General features: G+C 37.0%; 1 long non-coding RNA gene across 2 annotated transcripts in view; it reads left to right on the top strand.

Annotated features, from left to right (window-relative positions):
- Positions 1–17,309: 17,309 nt before the first annotated feature.
- The window catches only part of LOC122752653, a 92,653-nt gene continuing 82,904 nt past the window's right edge, over positions 17,310–27,058 (top strand). For both annotated transcript variants that reach the window (XR_006356197.1, XR_006356198.1), the window contains exon 1: positions 17,310–17,499. This is a non-coding gene — a long non-coding RNA (uncharacterized LOC122752653). The remainder of the gene's footprint in view (positions 17,500–27,058) is intronic.

The following is a 27,058-nucleotide window of genomic DNA, read 5'->3' as shown; positions in this document are numbered from 1 at the left end:
ACCATCTCTTCAAAGAGAGGCTATTGGTTCAAGATGCATTTTTTTTTTGCAAATATCAACTATGGGAATTTCTTTTGATTGTCTTAGCAGATTTGCTGCAAGGTTTCTTTCTGTCTTTCTCTTTCTTTCCTTCCTTCCTTTCCTCCTTCCTTCCTTCTTTTCCCATGCAGTAGTGGAGGAGAGGGGTTAGGATGTAGAGAATATAGATTTATGTTTATTGAAAAATACAAGATATTTTTAAAATAAAGGCAGTTAGGAATCAATTTTCAAGATAAACGCCTCACCCCTATCCCCACCCCAACTTATTTCTTATTGCTAAGGTAAAAGGTCAAAGGGCACATACCATTTAGTAAATTCTTGTGTATAAGTTCAAATTGTTTTCCAGAATGGTTATAACCAACGGTCTACCATCACCCACAGCTCCTCCAATATTTTTCATTTTCATTTCTCATCTTCTTAGATACTATGATAGATGTGAGGAAGAATCTTGGAATTGCTTTAATTTGTATTTCTTTAAATAGTTGTGATTTAGAACATTTTTTATTACATATCCATAAACAGCCTGCATTTCTCCCCTTGAAAACTGCCTATTCATGTCCTTAGACCATTGACCAATTGGGGAATTTCTTTTTTTTTTTTATAAATTTGAATCATTTTCTTAATATATTTTGGAAATTAGACTTTCTCAGAGTAACTTGCTATAAAGATTTCTTCCCCCAGACAATTGTTTCCTTTTTAAATGTTGAGTTATTAGATTTGTGTAAAAACATTTTAATTTTATTCAATCAAAATTATTAATTTTATCTTCTATGACCCTCTATATTTTTATTTTTGGTCACAAACTTTTCTTCTATCCATACATCTGATAGGTTCATTTCCCCCTACTTTTTCTAATTTGTTTAAGATGTGATTTTTTATATTCAGGTTATATATCTATTTGGAACTTATCCTTATATGAAGTAAAAGGTGTTGATTGGAATCTTATTTTTTCCATGTTGCTACCCAAATTTTCCAGTAGTTTATGTTAAATACTGAATCTTTATCATAACAGGGTGTTTATGTTTATTGAATACTAAAGTAATGAATACATTTGCTTTCCCTGTGTATAGAATACCTCATTTATTCCATTGTTTGATTGAATAATGCTAATTTAAAATATAATAACTGAAGTATATTTTGAAGTATAGTTTTTTGACCTAGCACTGCTAACACCATTAGTTCCTATTTCTTTTCATTTTTTTCTTGAGATTCTTGACCTTTTCCCCTCCATATGATATCAATAAAAATCAGCAAGAAGAGCTAGATAACATTTACAATTACTTCAGAATGTATAAAATACTTATGAGTGTACTTTACAAGGTATGTGGAAGAACTATGTGAATATAATTACAGGGAAAACTAGGAGGCACAGTGCATTGAAAATCAGCCTTAGAATCAGAAAGACTTGTGTTCAAATCAGGCTTCAGACAGAGGCCAGATTACTAGCTGTGTGACCCTGGACAAGTCATTTAACCCTGATTGCCTCCCCAAAACAAATAGGTAAAAAAAAATAAATACAAGTAAAAACAATTGTTCATAGCAATAAAGACAGGCCAAAATAATTGGGGAAATATTCATTGCTCACAAGTAGGATGAATAAAAATTTAAAAAATGTCAATACTTCATATATCAACTTACTTATTCAATATTATCCCTATCAAATTACCAAAAAAAAATAACTGAATATTACCAGTCCCTTTAGCCTAGAAACAGAGAAATTGAAACAGAGATGAAGTGATTTGTCATCAGAGGTGGTAAGGAATAGAACTTGGATTCAAATAGGACAAACCCAAGGCTTTCTCCATTGTATCTTTTTCTAACACCAATATTCTCTAAGTGATGCTGTGTAGCTATGAATCATGAAATACAATCATTTAAAAATTAAAATGACAAGATTGAAAAGATGCATTGTGGGCTTAAGTAGGCTATGGTTTATTACCAAGACTGATGTGGTAATAGTAGGATTATTAAGAAGGTATGCTTCTAGTTACATTGTGAGATTGAGAGATAAAAACAAAAGGATAATCCAGTTGGGAAATTATCACCCCTTGCTGACCCCTGAAATATTTAAAGAATTAAAGGAAGGCACCAAGGCATTGTGTAAATTCTTTATGGAAATATTCATCAGAAACATTACCAAGTATTGTACAGAATGAGAAGGAATGGAAGGGTTACATTCTGTGTCAATGCTGACAGTATTAAGGATCTACATAGTAAACATGGAAACCAACACTTTGATGCTGCTGAGGCTGAGTTAAATGTCACCTCTTTTCCAGTGCCTTTCTTGGTGCTCCCTATTTGTTTGTGATCTCTTCATTCTCATTTTTTAAAACTTTTTCATCTGTTTTCATGGTTTTATTATATAGTAAAATGTAGGCTTCTTGAGGGTATAGATCATATATTTTTTTTCTTTTTGTTTTTGTCTTTGCAGTCAAAGAGCCTTGGGGATAATAGAGATCTAATAAGTATTTGTTGAATTCAACTAAATTCCTCCTTACTCTCTTATGGCTCTTTTTTTGCGCCTCTATCATGAATCTATAATCTACTTAGTCATTTAATATACTCTGGTGGTTTTGCATTTATTTTACAACCTTGAGATCAGAAGTGTGTCTTGCTGATTTTCATATTCACTCATTGTTTCTAATGTAGTATAATATTTAATAAATGCTTGTTGAATGAATGACTTTTGACCTTCAAAGTTAAAAATTTACTCATCTTTTCTCTTTTTTCTCAGAATAATTTCATTTAAACTTTATTTTCCTGGCTAGAAATAGGGAATCTACTACAAACATACAATAATAAAAGAGCTAAATACTCATGTAGATAGGTTTAACATCCAGAAATTTTTGTCATATTTGCACTGGTGCAGATTTTCCCTTGGCTGAAATTTACATTAGTTTTTCTGCCAATCTCCTATTAATAAGGTACATTATATATAGTGACTAGTTTCTACAAATTTATTTTCTGTGTCTATCTTCATTCATAAGACAGTAACAAAATTTGGGATGTCTTTCATCAAATAAAACTCTAGTACTTTTACAATTTGAACAGAATGCTAGGTGACCAGTGAAAGCAATAACCCATGTGTCTTCCTCCTTCTAAAATATTTTACTAACTTATTCCTACTCATTTTCTCTTTCTTTCTTTCTTTCTTTTTTTTTTGCAGGGCAGTGGGGGTTAAGTGACTTGCCCAGGGTCACACAGCTAGTAAGTGTCAAGTCTCTGAGTCCCGATTTGAACTCAGGTACTCCTGAATCCAGGGCTGGGTGCTTTATCCACTGTGCCACCTAGCTGCCCCATTCCTACTCATTTTCACCACATGGTATAAAAAAATTGCAGTTGAAAAATGGACATCTTAGTTAATAACCAAAAACTTTATCTATAGGAAGTACTGCATCTGAATATTCAGAAAAAATCAGTTTGGCTGATTTTGTTCATTCTTCCTTCATATGATTGACATCGTGGAATTTCAGGCACAGAAAGGAGGCATTTTGACTGTAGGTGGGAAGGAATTTAGACGGCAATAACTCAGAAAGTTTTCTTATAGCCTCACAAAAGCAGAAGCCTAAAGCTAGAGGTTTAAAAGTTCAATTGTCACAGATTTCAACAAACTATGTAAGAGGTAGCCAAGAAGGTTATTTCCTGTGGTTTTGTCTGTTCAAGTTCTTATGTTCTGACAATATTGGCCCACTCTACATTCAGTATGATTTAGATACTTCTTGCTCTAAGGACCCTTATTTTCATCTGATTCTTGTTTTCCCTCCCTAGAATTAGACTACCCATGACAAGCTTAGCTAAAACAAATTTGCTACCAGAAACTGGTTATTTAAGCTAGAACAAAAAAGAAATAGGTATCAAATTAGGTGAAGACATAGAATTCATATGCTTTAGATAAGTTGTGAGTTAAGGGGAGTGATTAGATGTCTTAATAACATCTAACACTTTACTGAGTGGAACAGAGATATATCTCTGATTCTTAAAGGACAAATCACTCAGTTTCTTCCTCTGAAAAGTTAGGATAATGATACTTGCATTATTTATTTCCCAGGGCTGTGGAGAAGAGTGCTTTGCAAACTTTAGAGCATTATATAAATGAGTAATTTGCTTTGTAAATCTTTAAAATAGTTGTGTATTATTGCTTATTTTTGCCATTATAGAAATAGTTATATGTACATCATTGATAATTCTGTATTAGATTTTAAACTCCATGAAAATATGGACCTTATATAAATTTTCATATTTCTTCATAACTCTTAGTGCAGTGTTCTACAGATAAGTAGGCAAACTGTCTTCTTACATAAAATTCCATCTTTTTAACCCAAATATTTATTTAGTGATTCAATGTCATTGAGAATCATAGAACACCACAATGGTATAAAGAATCAAGATGGAGGGTGATCAAAAGAGCAACTGAGAAATGCATATTGGGCAGAAGAAGTCTACAGGATATGATTAATGATGACTTGCCAAAGTATAGCAAAATATATCATTCAGGAAGTGTACAATTGCAACAGCAGCTATTTTCTACATAGATGACTTTCAGACTTATATATACAGCCTGATTTATCTCATGATCTTCCCTCCCATATCACCAAGTGCCCTCAGGACATTTTGAAATGGATGTCTCTCTTGTGTATAACAGCTACTCAAAGACCATCTCTTGTTGATTCTACCTCTACAATATCTCCTTTGAAAGTCCATTTCTCTGTACTTACATGGCCACCTCCCTAGTTCAGGTCTTCATCAGCATTTGCCTGACCAGTGTGATGATAGCCTCTTAATTTGTCTCCATGCCTCAGGTCTCTCCAGTCTCCTACCTATTTTTTTTTGGCAGGGATATAAGTGACTTGCCCAGGGTCACACAGCTAGTAAGTGTCAAGTGTCTGAGGCCAGATTTGACCTCAGGTACTCCCGAATCTAGGGCCGGTGCTTTATCCACTGTGCCACCTAGCTGTCCCCTCTCCTACCTATTATTTCCCGAGATCCCAAAGCCATATACCTAAAGCATATTCCTGATCATATGCTCATCATAGAACACTCTTACTCAATTAACTCAACTGGTTCCCAATTATCTTGAAAATAAAATAAAACTTCTCTATTTGGCATAAACTACCTACTTACAACCTACTCTTCCAGGTTTATTATACATTCACACACTCTCTAGTCCAACCAAACTGCTTGCTTTCTATTACGTATACAGAACAGACAGGACATTTCTTTTCTCTGTGACAATGCATAAGCATTGTACTCTGTCCCCTGCCCCCCCACCATAGCCTGGAATGCACCCCCTTCCCTTACCTAGTTTGCATCAAAATTCAGCTCAAATGCTACCTCCTGCATGAGGTCTTTTATGATTCCCAAAGCAGCTAGTGCTTCCTCCCCACCTGTCACCTATATATTTTGTCTCTGTCTCTGTTCCCCCTCCTCCCCTCTGTGGGTGTGTGTACATATATGTGTGTATGTATATATGTGTACCTATATATCTATCTCTATATATCTATACACACACACACACACACACACACACACACACACACACACACACACACACACATATATATATATATATTCATTTCTCTCAAAGCATAAAGTTCCTTAAGGTCAGGTACTATGTCCTTTTTTGTTTTTAATAACTAGCACCTACTGCAGTACCTGTAACATCCCAGATATTTGATAAAGGCCTGGTTGATTATGCCAATCATTTGGTCATACAAACAGTTAACAGATGAATAACTGTAAGGCTGCATTGATACCAGGGGAGGTTAAAAGTTCTAGACAAAGGCCTCTACTGCATTTGGTAGGTTTTCTAGAGAAGATTTATATTAAGGCATAGACAAGATTTGTACAGGATGAGAAGAAATAGGATGAAGCAACATGATGCCACTGGCCTTAGGGTCAGGAAGACTTAGTTCATCTGATGTTTGATATCTGTGGGATCCATAGCAATCAGCCTCTCTTGACTTTGGTTCCCTCTTTGGTGGACTTAATGCCTGATAAGATCTATTCCAGCTGTAAATCTGTTATCCTATGACCCCACAGTTGCTTCTGATTGATCTGTAGCTCTGAGGATGGTACACACATTGACGAGAGCATGAGTACATGGAAGTGCTGCGTTGAATGAGTTGTGCACTTGGTTACTCGGGAATTTTAGGGATTGTTGCTAATTTTTGACTTTACTATGAAGTCAGAAATTGCCAATGAAAGCATTGTTTTGCACTTAGAGCTCTGTTAAGCCTTAATATTAAGTTTTGAGATGACCAGGTTCAGTAACAGCTGAGCCAAATGCTAAAAAAAAGTTTTTGTTGCACATTTAAAAAAAGAAGAAAGAGCAAAACCAAACAAACCAAACAAAAAACAGGCTATAGCAGTAACAACAAAGGGAGGTTATTTCATTCTTCTAATATCATATAAATGAAAAATCCCAAAACCCACAGTAATGAATGATTCTAAGGTATACTGGCAAGAACATTTTGTTGTTGCCATTCAGTCATTCAGTTATGTACAACACAAGAATATTAACCACTATTAATTACATCTTTGACTTATTTTATCAGGCTGTTTGGTTTTCTTTCTTGGTACCTTTGAGACTGAGTGCCTTCTTCTTCTTCCCCCAACATGAAACCTGGTTAAGAATAAGAATAGAATATAAAATACTAGGTTTAGATTATAAAAATCCAACTTGAATTCTTGGCGTTGCTATCTATTATCTGTGGGACTATGAGCAGATCACCTCACTACCCAAGACTTCAGTTTCTTCATCTGTAAATGGAGAGCCATAGTCACATCAGGTGCTATTAAATATAAGACATGAGGAGAAGTTATAAATTAACCCTTGCCATACTCTTCAGTGCTACAGGATGGCTTCTTGAAGAGCCAGGCAGTTCTGAACTTGCAAATGGAAAAGAAAATACTTGCTATTAGAGTACTAGGTCATGGAACACTCTTTTGGACTTTTAGGCTAGAAATAAGAACCTTATGACCTTTTGGGAAAGGGAGAGTGTTGACTCCAAATCTCTGATCTTTACCGTTTCTTTTCTCCAGGGGATCTTGTCAGGGACCTTCTTTGAATCATGAGAACTGAATTGGGCCCTCTATGTTGTCTAGAGACATGAAAGGGACTCTCACAGATGCCTGGTTGCCACATGATATGGCACGTGCTGAATACCAAATCAAGACATGATCCAACTTGTAACTTGGGGAGCATCTTTGTCATAACTTGGTAGCAAGGTCAGTGTGAAATTGACCTTTTCTGACGAGATGGTTAATGATAAAGAACATCACAGGATTAAAGCTTTAAAGATGGAAGTGCCTTAAGAGGACATCTAATCTAACTCCTTTTACAGATAAGGTTGCATAAATATAAAGTAACTTGATAAAGATCACTTAGCTAGTAAGCATCAGACAGAGGATTTGAACCTTGGTCTTCCTAAGTAAAAAGCTGCATTCTCTATACCACATTGCCTCATTGGTACTGAAAGTAAGCAATCCTAAATGTAATAGGACAGGGGCAGCAAAAATCTTTCACTGGTTTCACGGTGCTGGGACCCTCTATTTGGATTCTCTGGAGTTAAAAGCAGAGTCAGTGCCATTGATTTCACAAAGGTCAGTGTGATTCTCAGGTTTTGACCTGACATTATCCCTATTTCTACAGCAACATTAAAAAAGGGGAAGTTGTGTGGAAATTCAAGTCAAGGCAGAGCCATTGTCAAAACTGATCCAATTGAGAACCATGAAATGAAACTTTCTCCAAAATTTCATCAAATCATAGGAATTTTCATTTAGAATCATTTGGGATCACCTAGTTCTACTTCTTCATTCTATGCATGAGGAACCTGAGGTGACATGATTTGACTAGATCGTAAAAGTAGAAGGGAGCAGAGCTTTGAATTCAATGTATGTCTTGTAACTTCCAATTCATTGCTTTTGCCACTATATCATGGTCCTTTCATGTAAAAGGTATGCTTAGATCTGGTCCAGGGGGAGGGGAGAGAGACAGAAATAGGGACACACACAGAGACAGAGAGATGGAGAGACAAAGACACAAACAGAGAGACAGACACAGAGAGACAAAGACAAAGAGAATAGAATACAGGGATAGGAAGAGAAAGAGGGAGAGAATGAGTGAGAGGGAGACTTAAAAAGAGCTATCCATGAATGTGGAATTTAAGCTTATACCACTTTCAAATAGGTCTTTACATTTTAAAAAGCTATCTGCACAGTGACTCAAAAAAAAATACTTTGAGCATATTAGAAACTGGAAGACAAAACTAACTCACATGCCAGCAAATTATGTCTGCCAAATTGAATTTAATCCAAACAACCTACTTATGATTTCCTAATATCTAAAAACATTAAAAACAATCCAATCATGTTCTTTACATTTCTATCTCTTTTTTTGTGCTAGTTTTTTGACCAATGGGAGTAATTATTTTGACCTTTCTGTTAGGAACCATTAATTTCTGATGATTACATAATTCATGTGAAATGAAAATGTAACTACAGCCTATATTTTTAAAAGATAAAAGTCTGAAGCCCATATTTATTTACTTAAAAATAAAAACCGTATTTAGCCTTTGTCTCAGAACCAAAATATTATATTAATTCAAATGTTTATTTTCTACTACAAAATAAGTATGTAAGTCAAATAATTGAAAACAATATCTTGAAGTGTTAGCCAACAAAAAAGATCATAAAATAGTGGAATTATTCAATATTAATAATTACAGGTTTATAATAAAATATTACATTGGTGTTTGAACTGATGACTATCTATGAATCATATGCATATAATAACATACATTTTATATTAAAATAATTGATCAACAGTTCTCCATAGTAATCTTTAGCTTTAAATATTCAGTACAATAATGACACAAGTTCAATGGACATTACAACTGTTGAATCTCTTCATGATTTTCTCCAACTAAGTTATTATCAGAATGGATATATCAGCTTCCTGAGGCTAATTTCTGTAAGCCTACGGTATTAGTATTGTCAGCATTTAATCATAAGCCCACTATACTGCAATATCTACAGACACATATCCTGCCACACAGGAACCTCCCAATTATTTGGAACCTCAAGAATGAATTTAAATATGATAAAAGCCTTCTAAGTCTACCTACCAAAGTACTTACATTTAGATTTTTCTCAGTGGTTAAACTTTGTTCATCAGGGCAGAGTGCAATCCCTTCTTGACTTCCCATCCTTTATCATCTTTGTCCTTGTCCTACAAAATTCTCCATAGAGGATTTGTTTGGAGGTTTTCTTCTCATTCTTTGGCTATTTGGAAGATACTGTGCTAGAATTTGGGCTGTCTACCTCTTGTATTCTAATATTACATTGCCACCCCACCTTTTTTCATCATGCATGTCCTTGGTGATTTGTCATTTCTCATATTAAAATTATCACTGATAATGTGATTCAGCTAACATACTCAATATACTTCCATTGTCTGTTGGGTCACTAACAATGTTGATTCTCTGAGATAATGGCTTCCCGTGGTATCTAACCATAGGAGTAAATATTGGTTTTAAAGGAAAGGACTTCTGGAGCAGGAAGTCAACTTAGGATCATTGATCATGTGGGTCTAAACCAATTAAATTCACTTTGAACACTTAATAAGTGATAACTACTTGTGAGAACTGCCACAAAGCCCTCCTCTGATGCCTCTTTGTGTAATATGTAAAGTTCTGGGTTCTCAAATGCTAGTTGAATAGACGTCAAGGTTCTACCATGGCAGAAAGATTTCATATGTGATCCTAGCATTAGACAATTCATTCAACAGACAACTATTAAGTGCCTATTATGTGTCAGTCACTGTGTTAAGTCCTTGGAAGGCAAAGAATGAATAAGGAAATAAATGTTTATATAGCACTGACTTTGTGTCTCTCACTGTGCTAAGTGCTTTCACAAATATTATCTCATTTGATCTCACAACAATCCTGTGAGATAAATGCTGTTATCATTTCTCTCTCTCTCTCTCTCTCTCTCTCTCTCTCTCTCTCTCTCTCTCTCTCTCTCTCTCTCTCTTTTAATTGAGCAATCTGGGGCCAATAAGAAATTAAGTGACTTGCCCAGGGGTCATAGAGCTAGTAAATGTCTGAGGCAGGATTTGAACTCAGAACTTCCTGACTCCAGACTCAGAAATCCTTTGATAGAAACAAAATAGTTCCTGCCCTCAAGGAGCTTTCTTGCAGTTGGAGGAAAATAACAAGCACATAGAAAAGTACTTATGGAATACAAAGTAAATAAAAAGTGATGGAGGTAGTGGGTGGCATTAGCAACTGTGGCCATTGGAATAGGCCTTGTGAAGCAGGAAACATTGAGTTGAGCCTTGGCAGAAGCTAAAGACTGTGAGATGCAAAGATTGAGGAGAAAGTGCTTTGCAATCCACACTGGCCACCAGTCTAGGAACAAAGATCCTCCTCAGCAATGTGACTCTAAACCTGAGATAATCAGCAAAATAATACAGTGAGTCCTGAGGTGCAGCTGACCTCAAATACACCCTGCCACCTACTGTAGAAACAGTTTGACCCCAGGCCTACTCTAATCCCTAATTTGATTACAGAAGACCAAGAGCCAGTCTATACACTCTATACTTTCCTTCTACCTCACATTTTACTTTTTTCAGGGATGGCAAATAAATTCAACACTATCTTTGCTTACCATAAAGAAGTTTTACAATTTATGGACACCTTATGAAGCTCTTTTAAATCCCTGGGGGCTGACTTGTGAGCAGTTTATGTGAGAACTTCCCTTCTTGACCATTATTTCATAATCCCTTAGATTTATCGATAGTCCCTTCCTTCTGTTGTCATACTCTTTCACAACTTTACTTTGTACAAATTTGCGTGTGTGTATGTGTGTGTGTGTGTGTGTGTGTGTGTGTGTGTGTGTGTGTGGATAGACCAATGGGCCTGGAGTCAGGAAGATATGAGTTAAAATCCAGTCTCAGACATTTAGTAGCTGTGTGAACCTGGGCAGGTCACTGAACCCTGTTTGCCTCAGTTTCTTCATCTGTAAAATGAGCTGGAGAAAGAAATGGCCAACCACTCTAGCATCTCTGCCAAGAAAATCCCAGCCACCAAGAGTCAGACATGACTAAAATGACAGCAACAATAACTCTCTCTGTGTATGTGTATATGTATATGTGTGTATGTATGTTTATATATATGTGTATATATATGTGTGTGTGTGTGTGTGTGTGTGTGTGTGTGCATGCACATACACATGTGCTATTTTTCTTCTCCTCAAAAATAAAATGCTATCCTCTGGTTCTTGTCCTACCTGTATGGCCTCTCTTTGTCTACTATGATAGAATCTTCATCCACATCATGACCTTGCCCCAAAGCTCTATCCTGGCCCACTTTTCTTTTCCATATATTATATTATATTATGTTATATTATTTTACTTGATGATCCCTTCAGTTCCCATGGATTCAATCATCTCTATTCTGATGAATCTCAGATCTACTTTTCCAGTTCTAACCTCTCTCCTTACTTTCAGTCTTTTATCTCCAATTATTAGACATTTTGAACCCAACATGTCCCAAAACAAATTCATTGTCTTCCCAATCCCTCCAATCCTACCCCTTTGCTAACTTCTCTATTACTATAGAGAGGACCACTATCCTCCCAGGCACCCAGGCTCATAACCTAGGTTTCATTTTCAATTTCTCTCTCTCTCTCTCTCTCTCATTCCACTCTCCCACCATATTGAATCTGCTTCCAAATCTTATCATTTCTACCTTCAGAACATCTCTCATATATGCCCCTCTCTTCTCTGACAATGCAATTCCCTGCTGTAGATACTCATTATCTCAAGCCTAGACTATTGAAATAGTCTAATGGTTGGTGCCACTGTTTCAAGTCTCTCCCCACTCATGTCCTTCCTTTACTTGGCTGTCAGACTGATCTTCTTAAAGTAAAGATCTAACCATATCCCCTCCTTCCACATCTTCACCTTCCCCATAATTCAAGAAACTCCAATGACTCCCTGTTACTTCCAGGAACAAATCTAAAATCCTCTAGTTGACTTTTAAAGCCCTTTATAACTTGGTCCTTTTCTACTTTTCTAGACAGTTTAATACCTAACTCCCCTCCATGTGCTTTCTGGCCCAGTGACAGTGGCCTCCATGGTGTTCCTCTCACACCACATTTCATCTCTGCACTCTGAGAATTCTCACCATCCTGGAATGCTCTCCCTCCTTGCCTCTCTCTGCCTCACAACTTCCTTGCCTTCCTTCAGGTCTCAGTTAAAGCCCCAGCTTCTACAGGAAGCCTTTCCCATTCCTTAATCTCAGGACCTTCCCTCTGATTTTTATCCTGTACATGTCCTGTTTGCACAGTTAATTGCATGATATCTTCCCATGAGACCAAAAGATCCTTGATATCAAAACTATTTGGTTTTGCCTCTCTTTGTATCCCCAGTTCTAGGACGGTGCCTGGCACTTTGTAGGCACATATTAAATGCTAGTTGACTAGAAGATAAGGTTCCTGAAGGAACTTTTGGGTCTTGGTTTTACATGCCCCATGAAAGGAACCAACTCTTTTTTGCTCTAACTCTCCCATCACCCTGGTGTAGTCCCCCATCATCTCCCTTCTATACTATTGCAACAGTTTGCAGGTTGGTCATCCTGCCTCAAGTGACTCCCCATTCAATCCATCTTCCATTCAACAATTAAAGTGATCTTCCTAAAGCACAGGACTAACCAAGTCACCCACTAATTCAGCACATTCTGGCAGCCCTCTATTACCTCCAGGACCAAATATAAAGATCCTCTGCTTAGCTTCTAAAGTCCTTCATAAATTGGATTTTCTCCTCTTTCCATCCTTTTATTCCTTATACCTCACTACCACATACTCTATGATCCACTGATACAGGCCTCCTTGCCTTTTCTTCTACTTGGAACTCCATCTTTTGACTAGGTATTTTCACTGGCTACCCCCACACATGAAATTCTCTCATCTTTTCCTTCTGGATTCCCTGACTTTCTTTAATTCTCAACTAAAAAGCCCATATCTTCTGTAAGAACCCATTCCTGGCCTACTTGATACTAATTCCTTCCATCTAAAATTATTTCACTTCATCCTGTTTATATATAACTTATACATAGTTGTTTGCACGTTGTCTTTCCCATTAGATTCTGAGTTCCTTGAAGGTGGGGATTGTTTTTCCTCTTCCTTTGTACCCTCAAATATTTGTTTATTTGACATTATCTTGCATAGAGTAGGGAGCCACTGAAACTTCTTGAGCAAGAGAGTAACAGAGTCAGGCTTGTGCTTTAGAAATATCAATTTGGCAGTTGTATGTAGAAGGGTTCTACACACACATTAAAGCTATCCTTAAGGGGCAGCTAGGTGGCACAGTGGATAGAGCACCGGCCCTGGATTCAGGAGGACCTGAGTTCAAATCTGACCTCAGACATTTGCCACTTACTAGCTGTGTGAACCTGGGCAAGTCTCTTAACCCCAATTGCCTCACCAAAAAAAAGCTACCTTTAGGGGCAGCTAGGTGGCGCAGTGGATAGAGCACCGGCCCTGGAGTCAGGAGTACCTGAGTTCAAATCCGGCCTCAGACACTTAACACTTACTAGCTGTGTGACCCTGGGCAAGTCACTTAACCCCCATTGCCTCACTAAAAAAAAAAAAAAAAAAAGCTACCTTTAACTGAGATATTAGAAGGTAAAAGGCAGGCTTTCACAAATGATATGCTACAGCAGACCACATCTTCATAGTCACTTAATTGCCTGAAAGGTATAGTGAATGCAAGAGCCACCAGGATTATTATTTTTTTTTAGTGAGGCAATTGGGGTTAAGTGACTTGCCCAGGGTCACACAGCTAGTAAGTGTTAAGTGTCTGAGGCTGGATTTGAACTCAGGTCCTCCTGACTCCAGGGCCGGTGCTCTATCCACTGCGCCACCTAGCTGCCCCCAGGATTATTTTTAATAGAAAAAAAACTATGATTTGATATAACAAAATGCTATGTTAAAAGGCTCTTTTCAATATGTGAAAGTGTCCTTTTCATATATCAAAATCATACAAGATTTGTTTAAGATGTAACAAAAGAGAAAACCATTTACTCACCCTATGTTCTAATAAATATGAAATGAGGCATAAACCATGAAAATACAAATTTATCAAAGTCCTATCATTACTAAAGTAGCAGGCTATCCAAAGTAGTGTCTAAATTGGATTGATTCTATTTCTACAAATGAGGAAATTGAAGCTTTGAAATGAAGAAGCACTAAAAAGTATCAAAGATGGAACCTGAACCCACGTTTTCCTGACTTCCAGTCCACTATTCCATTCTTGTGTGTGTGTGTGTGTGTGTGTGTGTGTGTGTGTGTACCCAGGGTTACACAGCTAGTAAGTGTCAAGTGTCTGAGGCCGGATTTGAACTCAGGTCCTGAATCCAGGGCTGGTGCTTTATCCACTATGCCCCCCTAGCTGTCCCTCATAGTCCACTATTCTTTCCATTATCCACCAAATATTATCCCTTCTCAGAAGTATGGCATAGGGAAATAGAAACCTTAATTGTATAGGCAGAGTAGTTGGAGGTATATTTTGTATGATTTATGAAAGACTATGGGGTTGTTCTCCTGTCCCTAAACACATCACTTATTCATCTACTGTTCTGTCTGAAATTCTGCCATTAGAGATTTATTATTTTGGTTTAACTTATTGCTTTGTGAAAGTACGTTCTTTCTTCAAAGTGCAAATATTCCTGAGAGCTAGTTTTGTCAGAGATTTTTTTTGTTCTGGTCCAAAGTGGGCCCAGTTGGGGATGGGGCTTGAGGTTGGAAGCAGACAGCAAAACTGCCCATGGAAGGATACTTTGCTAGGTGGGGAAGGAGACTGGTCTCATGTGGGACAAAAGTCCACTGCTTCTTGTCTTTACTTACCTTCATAGATTTTTTTTTTTTTAAGTGAGGCAGTTGGGGTTGTGACTTGCCCAGGGTCCCACAGCTAGTAAGTGTTAAGTGTCTGAGGCCGGATTTGAACTCAGGTACTCCTGACTCCAGGGCCGGTGCTCTATCCACTGCGCCACCTAGCCGCCCCCACCTTCATAGATTTTTGCTGATTTTGTATTGCTGCTTAGGCTCTGTTTTATAGCTCCTGCCTGTTGCAATTAATCTTTTTTTCCCAGTGAACTCTTTGGCTAGAACTTGCCTTGAGATTCTGTTTACCCTTTTGTAACACGGGGCTTGGACCACACTCTTTTGCCCCCTCAAAGAAGGCTTGTCACCCTCTAAGCCTATTAATTGCTTCTCATCACCAGCCGGGCTGGGACCTGACATTATTGTCAGTTAGTCTGCCAGATTGCTTTCCTCACTAAGAGCCGATCAGTATTGGAATCCATTCATTCATTCAGCAAGCATTTATTGAGTGCTTATCATATGCAAAGTGCTGTCCTTACCCCTCAAAAGGATACAGTGATGTATAACCCATAGTCCTCAAGATGCCCCACAATATAGTTGAGGAACTGGGAGGGTGGGGTGGAGTAATGAGGAAGCAATAATTTCAGTGTGTAAGTGTCTCCTGGGAAGAATAGATTAGGTGAGAAACTTCATGGAGGAACTCCAGGGACTTAGTTGTTAGCATGAGGACAGTGGGTAACGAAGGTGAGTCAACATCATGATTTGGGGCTAAGATGAAGAAAGAAGAGAGGAAAAAGACTCTGAAGGTAAACTTGCTACTTCCCCTCCCCTCCAGCCAGCCCAAACTTAATTAAAGCACTAACCACTCTCTCAGGCAACAATCATGTGTGCCACAGAAATAATGCTCCCTCTGAATCTGCTAGGAAAAGACAGCATAACACCAAGGCATGCCCCCAATTTTCCACATCAAAGGCAACATAGACTACCTCATGACACGGCAGATGCCACTGTAGTCCACAGCCATGAGTATTCTCTTCATTTTCTGGATAAATACAGATAAACTCAGAGAGATTCCATTAGGCTGCTTGCTGTTATAATCTCAGTCCCAGGAGTAGTTTCTATCATCCCTTATTCACAATCAGTGCGATGTATCTTATTCTAAATCACATTATTATGGTTATGCTAAAATATGAAAATTCAGTAAGCCATGGAGAAAATCCTGACCTGATTCTATGGGAGAGTACTGATGGTAGGGTGAGCCCTTCTCCAAGACACAGACATGTGCATTTAGTTTATGTAGAACTCTGAAAATAAGTTTTACTGAGCGTGACTACTGCGTCATGATTTGTAAAACAACAACAATATCACCACACAAAACAAAACAAAAACCCTTGAAGGTTATGGTATGCAGTCTTGTGTGGAGACTGTAAGACAACATATCTACCATACTTTTAGATATCATTTTAAAAAATGAAGTTAGGAGATCGGAAGGAAGGGGTAGGGAGAGGTATTTTATGTCATCTGTGAGATTATTTTGTTTCATTCTGCATTGTCCAATCAGGCAAATCAAGAATGTTGCTCCATTGTGAAAGAATTAGTGGTTTTCCCTATTCCTGGCTGGTTATAAGTATGCCATTGCCATTATTGCATTGTAAGTATGGAAAAACAGCATATAAATATTTCAGATTCCTGCTTTCTAGCACACTAACAGTTATTCACAAAGGAAGTAGAGTTTGGGGCAGTGACCCTATTGAACACTGGTCAGGCAGCCTGGAACTTCAGTAGAACCAGCGCAGTCAACAAAATCCATTCGATTTGAAATGACTTCCTTTGAAAAGATTGAGAACTTCGAATTAGGGCTGAATTCTTTGAAGGCAACATTAATGCTGATGTCCTCACTTTCTGCTGCTGCTGCTGCCAAAGTTAAAAGCAAAAGAAAGCTTTCCCTGATAGGCAAAGAACAGGCAAGACTGCAGAAGAAGAGAAGGTGTGTGTGTGTGTGTGTGTGTGTGTGTGTGTGTGTGTGTGTGTGTGTGTGTGTGTGTGTGTGTGTGTGTGTTTTAGAGGGAGGGGAATCTTGGATCTTGGAGGGGGAAAAAATCCCTAGCCTTCCAATCACCACCCACCACTCTGTGAAAGATGACTTCAGTCTCTTTCTTAACTAATTCTGTCACTGTAAAATCCTACAGTCATTCTTCCACACATAAAGGAAAATAAGCTCACTAGGTGGACCTAGATGCTTTCAGTTTTAACTATTAACCAATGGCGAAAAGGACAGAATGCCTAAGTTATGTCTTTGTGACCAATAGGGTAGCTGTGTGTGTCCCACATGACTCCCTTCCCCTGTCTTTCACATGGGCTGTAATTTAGTTCAATTCAGAACTGCAGATAGTACAGCTTTCACAGAAGCAATGGGATGTCTGAGCACAAGTAGCTGACTTGGGAGTGACTTTATGAAGCACTTTCTGCCTTCCTTAGGCATAAAAAAACTGGAATTCTGCACCTGCATCAGAAAAGGACCAGGCTAATTCTGCCACCCAGTAGCAAGAAACTCCCACAGCTAACCAGTTTGAAATTGTAAGTATGCTTTTTTTTTTCATAAAGTGCTGTGATTCAAATAGTTTATATGCCATATGCATAAAGTATATGAGACTTAAAAAAAATCCAGCTACCTTGTAGATGTGGATATTAATGAGAATGTAAATTACTGGAAAAAATCATTTCTGGCCAGATGTTGTCTGTTTCGGTCTAATAAAGATAAAAGAACAAAAAATAAAAGTCAGTCATCCCTTAGGGTAGATATATGAGGGCTGCACGGCAGAACATAGCTATGTGCCGCTTTGTTCATAAGGAAAATCCAAGGCAGACACATATGTATTTTGTTCTTTTCTATTTGGTCTCTGTGTCTAATCAGGTTTGATCAGTCCCCAAGAAAAATAAAAGACAAACTTTGCTGACTCCTCTGACAAGGGCACTGTAGACTTTCCAGACATCTGACAGTTATTATAATTAGCAATGAAAGACAGCTAAGGCACTTGGGGGCAAAGAGCTCTTAAATTTTGAACAATGGATCCAAGCCAGGGCTGGCTTTCTATTTATTTTTTTTAACTACCCTCTCCATTTTTATAGTATTTATAGTTGTGGAAGGGTTTCAGAGCTTATTTTAAAAATAAGAAATAAAATGCAAACAGTTCTACAGGAGTCTGAAATTGGTCAGTGTAATGGCAGATTGGAGAGACAGCCTGAGAGACGTCTCGGATTCCAGCCTTCCATGTATAAAGAATTTTTCCCCCTGAAATTCCTAATAGGGTGGAGTGAGGAGGGGGAGCTTCTTCACAGCAGATTGCCAGACGGAAAAATAATTTTGGTTTTCTCTTTCATCTTTACTGGCTAGGGAAAAAAAATATATATGATTAGCATCTAAGTTGCTTTCCATGTAAGATTTATGGACTTCAAATAGAAGCAAACAAACAAACAAACAAACAAAAAACCACACTTGGTTAAGAAAATCTAACCAAATGGGTAAAAGATGCCGTTCACTTATCACTTCTTCCCTTTCATACTCAGATATAAGGTCATTCTGCCTTTACTTCTAGAATCATCGAAATCTTTTAAAAGTTGCATGCTAAAACTCTCCTGGGGGTGGTAGTGGAGGGAGGTGGGGGATGAAATCAAATCTACTTTTCATGGATGCATCAGTGCTTGCTCAGTAACAAAGCATGGGAAGAAAAGAAGAGTTTGTAAGGGAAATGTTATTTCCGCGATTTAAAAAAAAAGCATATTAGCTAATAAAGGAAATTATTGAAGGGATCCAGACATTCCTAATTATGGCTTAAATAAATCTGCTCCAGCAGAGGTTTGTGTGTTCTAATTGGGGAGAAGAGAGAGGCACTGAGACTTTAGGATTAATTTTAAAGAAGGACTTTGACGTGAATTTTCACATAATCTTTTAAAAATACACCATTTAATTTTCTTTGTCTGCCCTCATGTTATCTACACCTCCCCCCACCACCGCCCACTGTGAGCTGAGACACCTGAAGGCTAGACATAATGATCAACAGAGCCCTAGCCTGTCTGGAGTCCAGCCAGGTTTTTTTTTTCCCCTCCCCTCTCTACAATCAAGGAGCCTGCACACAGCAACGCATGCCAAGCCTATTCCACTGCTATGTGCAGATCAGGGATGGGAGTCTTACACACACTGCGGAAAGATTAAAGACAACAATATCCCCTTTCTCTTACCCTGGGCAGCCTCGATTTTAACCCTTTCATAACCCCTCCAACCATATGCCTTTTCCATCGTAACCCAGGTCTCTAGAGACCCAACAACTCATGAAGCATTATCATATACCCCCGCCTGACTCATTTGGTTTAGAAACCAATTCCCTAATGCCAGTCCACATCTGGATTATTTAGTATTATCGATGCATCGCTCCGCAAGGAATCATTTGCCTATAAAAGCACAGTAAGGGTGGTTGGAATGAACTATGCAGTAGGAAACCTGCAAAAAGTCCGAGGTTAATGGGGAGAGACTTCCAAATCTTGCAGAAGATTACAGCATAGCTGATGATGCCGTTCATGAAGGCATGAAGAGCTTTTCTCTCTCTCTCTCTCTCTCTCTCTCTCTCTCTCTCTCTCTCTCTCTCTCTCTCCTCCCAACTTCTATTTTTGCCCTTTCTTCTTTCTTCCCACATTCCATTTCTCCACCATCCCTCTCTCTCCTTTCTCCTTCCCTCTCCCCCCCCCCAAATACTCATGCAGTTACATCAGAGAGATGTCCAGATTTTCAGGTGATGTCATCACTCCCCCCAATTTTGCCTTCGTAGGAAGCATTTCCAGTCCCCAATGTCCATCTGTTGGGTGTGTGCCCATAAGAAGTTCAGGTATTTGTGGGGTTAAACTACACCCACACGCAAAGCATCTTAGAATCTTGGCCATCTCTTCAAGATGCTTCCATATGGCATCATGGTCATGTTTATCACAATAAGATAGTCAGGCAGCTTCCCTGTTTCTAGAGTGCTTTGTTAATGTAATGGTTCAATGTTCATCCGCACTCCAGAGGTGACTGAATTGCAGTGACATAAATAGGAAGAAAAGGTTTAGGAAAGAATTTTCAGGTTTTCTAAAAGAAAAGCTATCAAATACAGCTACATTCATTTGATCTTGCTTTTTCTTGCTATGTAAAATTATGAAGTGCTCTAAAATGTACCTTGGTAATAGCCATTTTCATAGAGGGAGAGGAATGTTATGCTAAATGAGTTGTAAAGAATGATGATTTCATATGTTTTACTATCTGCACATATCCTGATTGGATAGTGGGTGGGTTATATTTTTTGTGGGCTGGCATATTTCCTGTATTTATTTTCTAGCACTTATAAGGGTCTTAATAACTTACGGTTGCTGTTTGCATTCTTGTATCTTTTGATAAAACATTTTAAAAAGTGTAACACAATGTTCTTTTCTGAAAAATCCACTGGATTTCATTAATTCCTTACAATGCAAACACAAACATGCTTGTAGAAATACTATATATAAATATCAGACAATAATTGCTAAACGTTTAGTATCTTGTACATATATGTATGTATATATATACATACATACATATATATATTTTATTTTTAAATGTTAAAATGTTATCTCAGCATTTTATGTTGTATATCCATGTCAGAAAGGCATGTATTTTAATAGGACTTTCAAAATGTTTGTGAAGTGTTCAAATATATGAAATAGATCAACTTTACCAAATTAATGTTTTTTTTTTAATTAAAACAAACATGATTTCCCCCTTTAATACTACTGTTGAAAAAAGTCATTCCCTAAGACATAACTTTATCAGTTGACACATTTTGAACCTAGGCACAGAACAGGTCACACAAGTTGGGTGACATTCTATGTGGGAAGACTGAACTAATATGTAACTTTTTGGACAACCACTTAAGGCCTCACTTTGTAATCTCTCCATGGGTAGTTCTAAGAAAGCCCCAAAGTTCTTCCTGTGAGAGTTACAGAACTCATTTAGATTATTAAAGAAAGAAAAAAGGAATAAACAGTAGTACTGAACTTTCAGCTACTTTGTGAGTACAGCACACAGAACCACCCAGTGGGGGTACAGGTTACTAAAAGGCATCTTTCAAAGAAATGAAGATAATGGCCTTGATTGAAATAGTCAGACTACGTAACTCCAATTCAAGAACAAATAGTTTTTCAGTGCATTACTGAGAAAGAACAATTTATGAGAGTACACTTTGCTCTTATACAATGCTAATGTTTCATATGAAATGGCAGACTACACATCACTGAATGAATAAATGCACCAATGCATGTGTGATATTGGGGAGATATAAAAATGCATGTTTCATGTTACATTAGAATGTATTTTTTCTTGTCCATTATTTTATGTTTCTTCCTTAAAGCAAAACCACCATTCTATAAAAAAAATACACATAAGCTATGCAGGTGATAGTTTTAAAAAAATAAACAAAGAAGTTTATTTATTTTTGGAATGTAATGGAATAACCAGACTTTAAGATGGGTTTTACAGTTTGAATTTCCTTATGTGTCAGCTGAACAGAATTTAGGTAGAGAAATCAATTTGTACTTAGCAGAGAAGCACATATAAATAGGAGACTATTTTTGGTTTTGATCATTGTGCATTTACTGTGCATAGTCTCATCTAAAATATTGTTTTTCAATCATATAGAGAGGTCTTTGGCTCTAATTATTGCACATATTAAAAACTGGAATATCCTCTGAATCCAATTTTTCTTCTCTCCCCTCATTCCCTTCATTCCAAATACTTTCACCATGTTGTTCCTAAGAAGTAACTTTATATTTATGGACTCTTCCTAGAAGTATAGAGTTTCATTTCCCCCACCACCACCACCTTTAGTCTACTCCTTTGAAATATAAACAATGCTGTATTGTGTGTAGAATACATGGGAACATCAAGTGAGTGAAGAACAGCCCCCCCCCCAACATTTTCCTCTTTAAGTATAAATGCAGATTTTCATGGAGTGGAAACAGTTCAAGATTCTTTGTACAACGTTCAGCAGATCAGTTGCTCTGTTGATATGTCCATGGAGCAAAAGTGCTGTGAGAATGATTGAAAGCTTTAGGGCCAGAACCTCAGTGAAGCTCAGGGAGGCACTGGGGTCAAATGGGCTCATGCATCACAGATAGGAAATGGACTTGCCATGCATTTTTCTAGATTTTTTTAAAGCACACACATTTGGGTTATTTACTACAAACAGATTTGGGGTTCATTTTTCAGTATCGTCTTTCTAAACATCAAGACTACAAGCAAATGTAAATGAATTTCTGCATGGTATAGTGAGACCAGATGGCCACGTGCTCCTTTCTTATTTAGATGAGACTTTTCCTTTCAATAACATCTTTCTTCCTGACCTGCTTAAAAATTCCAGCGAATGAAATCAGCACAGGATTTTCAATTCTAATTGACCATGTGCAGAGGAACGGCCAAGTAGAGAAATCAGTAGGGCCATTGTGAGCTTGCTTGCATCAATCTTGCCTTTGTGTTTTGCTCTTACTAGGCAGAGCCAAAATAATTAAGAATATTTAATTTATATTAGTTTTGCTATGACTACAAAACTAGCTAATTCCCAATGTAAATCACTTGAGTCACTGCTTCTGCGCTTTCAACACCAGTAAGCAGAAGATGGTTCTCATACACGTATACACAGTCCCTCTCTCTCAGCCATCTGGGCAAACAGGTTCTGAGTTAATTCTCTGAAATCAGAAAAGAAGAAGAAGAAAATTTGGTCTACTGCTTAAGGTAGGCTATAAATATTTTAAAATGTGATGAATTTCCTGAAATTGTCACCTGAAATGATTAGAAGAAGTTATAGGAAGAGATCATTTTGGATTTTGTTTTTAATTTGGAGGGAGAAAGAAACCTGCTTAACCAAAATGCTTACTCTAGAAGCTTATTACATCCAGGGAGAAGCTTGGGCCATAGTTTCTTCATGATGTTATTACCCAGGCATTTGGAATTAGCTTTAGCAAGTAATAGCATGGTATGCAAGAATGGTGCTCTCATTTAATGAGGCTTAGCAGAGTTGGCTTATGGAGTTGAAGTATTCTTAGCCACAACATCTATGAAGTATGCAGAAAAGACAGAAAATATCAAGATTAGGAGTTACTGACTTATGTCTGTTATTTAAGTGAATTATATACATTGAAAATGCCATACATCAAAAAGTAGTTGTTTGTTTTATACTTCTAGATAGTAATTTACTCAAATAGCTGTACTGATCTTGGTTGCTGCTAAAAAGAGACTATGACATAACTTTCTAACTTTTAAAAAACTGAGAATAGACTTAAATGGAAATTTAGGCTGCTCTTCAGGTAAAGATATTAGTTGGATTTAGGCCAAAATCCAACCTAACATATACACAGAGTTAGGAAAAGCCTCAGGGGGGAAAAATGCTGACAGAAGGCCAGCCTTGGGAACAATGGGAGTAGAAGTGGTCTCAGAAGTCAGTGTATATGTCTCAACTTTAAGATATTTTATTAGTATACATGCATCACGTTTGAAGAAAAAAAAGATGATTGGTGTATGTTTTTAAGGTTTCCATATGTAAATTTCCTACATATGTAAATCACAATTTGAGGTGAAGAGGTGATTGAAGGAGAAAATAAATTATATTTTTTAAGTGAAAGCTGCTGTTGAACAAATCTTAATAGATATCCAACACTGCTCTTTCAAATTTGGGGTGCTTTATTCTCTAGCCATCTTAATAAACAAATTCTTATAGAAATTTTCATAACCTCACTGAAGCTATACCCTGGTGTAGAGGAATGTGTTACATTTTCATTTTGTCAGCTCTTTCAATAATGATGACAGTTACAATGAAAAGTTCATGATAAAAAATGAACTGTAACAGAAGCCAGAAAGTAGTCTCAGGCAATGTGACATAATGGACTGGACCCTACATCTGGAATCAGAAAGTTTGGATTTAATGTTGGCTATGTCATTATGAGTCCTCAGGCAGGCCATTTACTGACTCGACTGTAGTCTTCCTACTTGTACAAAGAAGCGCATTGGCCTAGAATTATTCTCGAAGTTCCTCCCCCCCCCCATCTATAAATCTTAAGATCCCATAATCCTAAATTTACCTATATAATTCCAAATACAAATTAATTTTTTTTAAGCCACAATCTTCTGGAGTCGAAGAATTTATGATATAGAAGTCTCAAGCATTAGTATTGCTTTCTGGGTACATATGTGATGTGCTACACAAAACATAAGCCCCTGCCTCCATTAAGCCTTTTTCATTTATTTGTATTACCACGAAGCATAAGGTACTATAGATAGACTTCTATTGTCAAATCATGATTAAGAGCAAAATCCATCTGGAAAATAAATCTCAATTGATTGGTTTTTGTTTCTGGCTTTTTAATTTAATTTAATTTTTTTTTTGCTTGTTTGTTTTTACTCTGCCTTCCAAAATGAACGAAATATACCATAGGTCTTTAGGCCAGAAATCAATCAAAGGGTGAAAAAAGGAAGTAAAATATATAGTCTCTAGTATTAAAGGAGCCTTTATCTCATTTTTGCTATCCATGGACCAGCATGTATACCAGATTGTGTACATTTATCCAATCTCTAATAGCATTGGATAAAATGATTAAAATGTGTTTAGTGTCATACTTTTATATGATTGATGCTTTAATGTGTCAGAAGTTTTGTAGTGAAACCATAAGCTTTGTTCTCTTTTCTTCCTGTATTGTTATTTAATAAATATAGCTAACTCCTGAACACCCATAATCATGCAGTATCATGGATAATCCCAGTGGAGAATGACACCTGAAAGTTATTTATATTTGTATTTGGAAGATTTTTTTTGCATTTTCATTTGATTGTTAATGGAATTCATAGATTATGATACATATACATGTATTATGTGTGTGTGTGTATGTTACATATAAGATTATAAATTTAGAGCTAGAAGAGATCTTAGAGACCAAGTCCAAAGCCCTCATTTTATGGATATAGAAAATGAGATTCAACTTAGTTAAATAACTTGCCTAATTTCACACTGGTGATGTGTCAGAGGAAAACAAGATGTGAACCAGTTAGTGCTTTACCTTTCACTCTGGTCCCAGGAAAAGCTCTAGCCATTTATTCAATCATTATAATTGTACAAGATCTGTCTGGGATACTGTTTCCCTTTCTATAATGGGGAACTGGCCTGAAGATTTGGGGCAAAGATATCAAGGATATTAGTTTTTATCCACTTCTAAATGCTTTGCTCATAGTCTATTACACAGTTCTTGATGGACCTACACATAAAAGGTTTCCCACCATTGTCTTAATTCTAACTTTCTCCACTTAGAATTTTAACTTGCCCTTAATGGCCCCTATGGTTCAGCCTCAAAACTGCTCTATCATTTTGAGGCAATGTATCCATCTCGGAGTTAAGGAAGTATTGATAAATGCTTTGATGTCTTGAAATTCACAAATCCTTCAAACTAAAGGATGAAAATTACATTGTAGTCGAATGACTGTCCAGTTTCCTTGACTGGTGCCTTACTTTCTTCTCCGTATTCTTCCCACACTAAGGTACCTGATTAAGTACTCTTTCTCTAGACTTGAGAGAGAGTTCACAACTTTCTTGAAGGGAGGTAACTGGTTTGACTTAAAAGGCCTTCTGTTAGTGCTCCTGCTGCACCAAAGTAAACAAGATCTTGCTTATATCAACAAAGAATGTAAGTAAACCAGTAGGTGACAATGTCAATAAGAATTTGAAAGCAAGTTTTGTATCAGAGAATCTGAAATTCTAATAATCTGCCCAAGAGAATTGAGTTTGGAAATATGTTCTTACACATGAGACTTAAGTCATGAAATGCCTTAAAACCTCCCTTGCTTTAAATCTATCTTTAAGGAAGGCTGCGGTTGAAATTTTATGCACATGCACCAACATACAAACATACATATATACATATGTATATCTATATTATACACACACAAAATTGTACGACTCATTGAAGTAATTTTACAACCACTGATTAACAGAAATCTCTCAGAAAATTATTGATAGCACATTGATATTTCATTGAAATCAATTGGTCATTATAAGTGAATAAATATGTAAACTTAGAGGGAGGAGCTTAAAATTTGAATGACAGAAATGACAAGGAAAAAAATCCTACCCTTCTGGTTGGTCAAGAGATATATAGGGGTTAATTTTTCAAATCTCTATGTTAAGTGGAAAGAATGAAAGGGATTTTTTTTTTGAAGGAAAGCTAAGCTGCTGGTGACTTGGTTGTATTTATGGATTACTACATTTTGAAAAGAAGAAAACCAGAGTTGTAAGATGACCCTGCAGGGGATGTCTGGACTTTTCAACTGAGTCTAAAGTCTGTTTAGTCAATGCCTTAATGCTTAGTTTTGACCTTTGCCCTCTTCACTCCTCCCTGTTCCAGGTGCAGCATTTTTGCAAATACTTTACCATTATTGGAAACTTTGTACAGTTTCCATACACTGTTTAAATAAAATTTCCTGTGCAGCAAACCCCACCATATAGATCTTCTCTCCAACCTTGAAGAATTTAAGAACTTGTATCAACTTGTACATCTCCTCTCATAATTAATAAACAGCTTGTGTATCTCTGCTTGAAAATAATTATGAAAAATAACTACCCAGATGAGAAATTTTAATTTGAAACTGGCAGCACATTCCTAGTTTGGGTGAATTTTAGCAAGAAGATACATGTACAACACTAAAAAGTGGTACATTTACTATTTCTTTAAGTTAATTTTCTTTGCAATGAAATGGTAAATGGAAACAAGAGTATATATTGCTACAAATCTATGAAACCTAAACTCTGGGTGGATCTTTTTTCTCCTCAAGTTCATTGATTTCTCCCACTGTTTATTAATTGTACAGCTTGGAGACAAAAACAAATACCTGGAGTCACAGAATGCATTTAAAGAGACTTCAGAGAGCACAGTATATAAATACTAGATGAAGGAATCTTGGCCCAAAGAGGAAAGATGACTTCTCTAGAGTCTGGATTAGAATTCAGATTTTTAAGACTCCTCAGCCAGTGTTTTCTCCATTATATTAGAAACACATATAATTAATTATGTTCTGCAAGCCAGATAAACCTTGGAT

Source organism: Dromiciops gliroides, chromosome 4, assembly GCF_019393635.1.
Source record: "Dromiciops gliroides isolate mDroGli1 chromosome 4, mDroGli1.pri, whole genome shotgun sequence".
Taxonomy (NCBI): Eukaryota; Metazoa; Chordata; class Mammalia; order Microbiotheria; family Microbiotheriidae; genus Dromiciops; species Dromiciops gliroides.
This window is presented reverse-complemented; position numbering and strand designations above follow the sequence as displayed.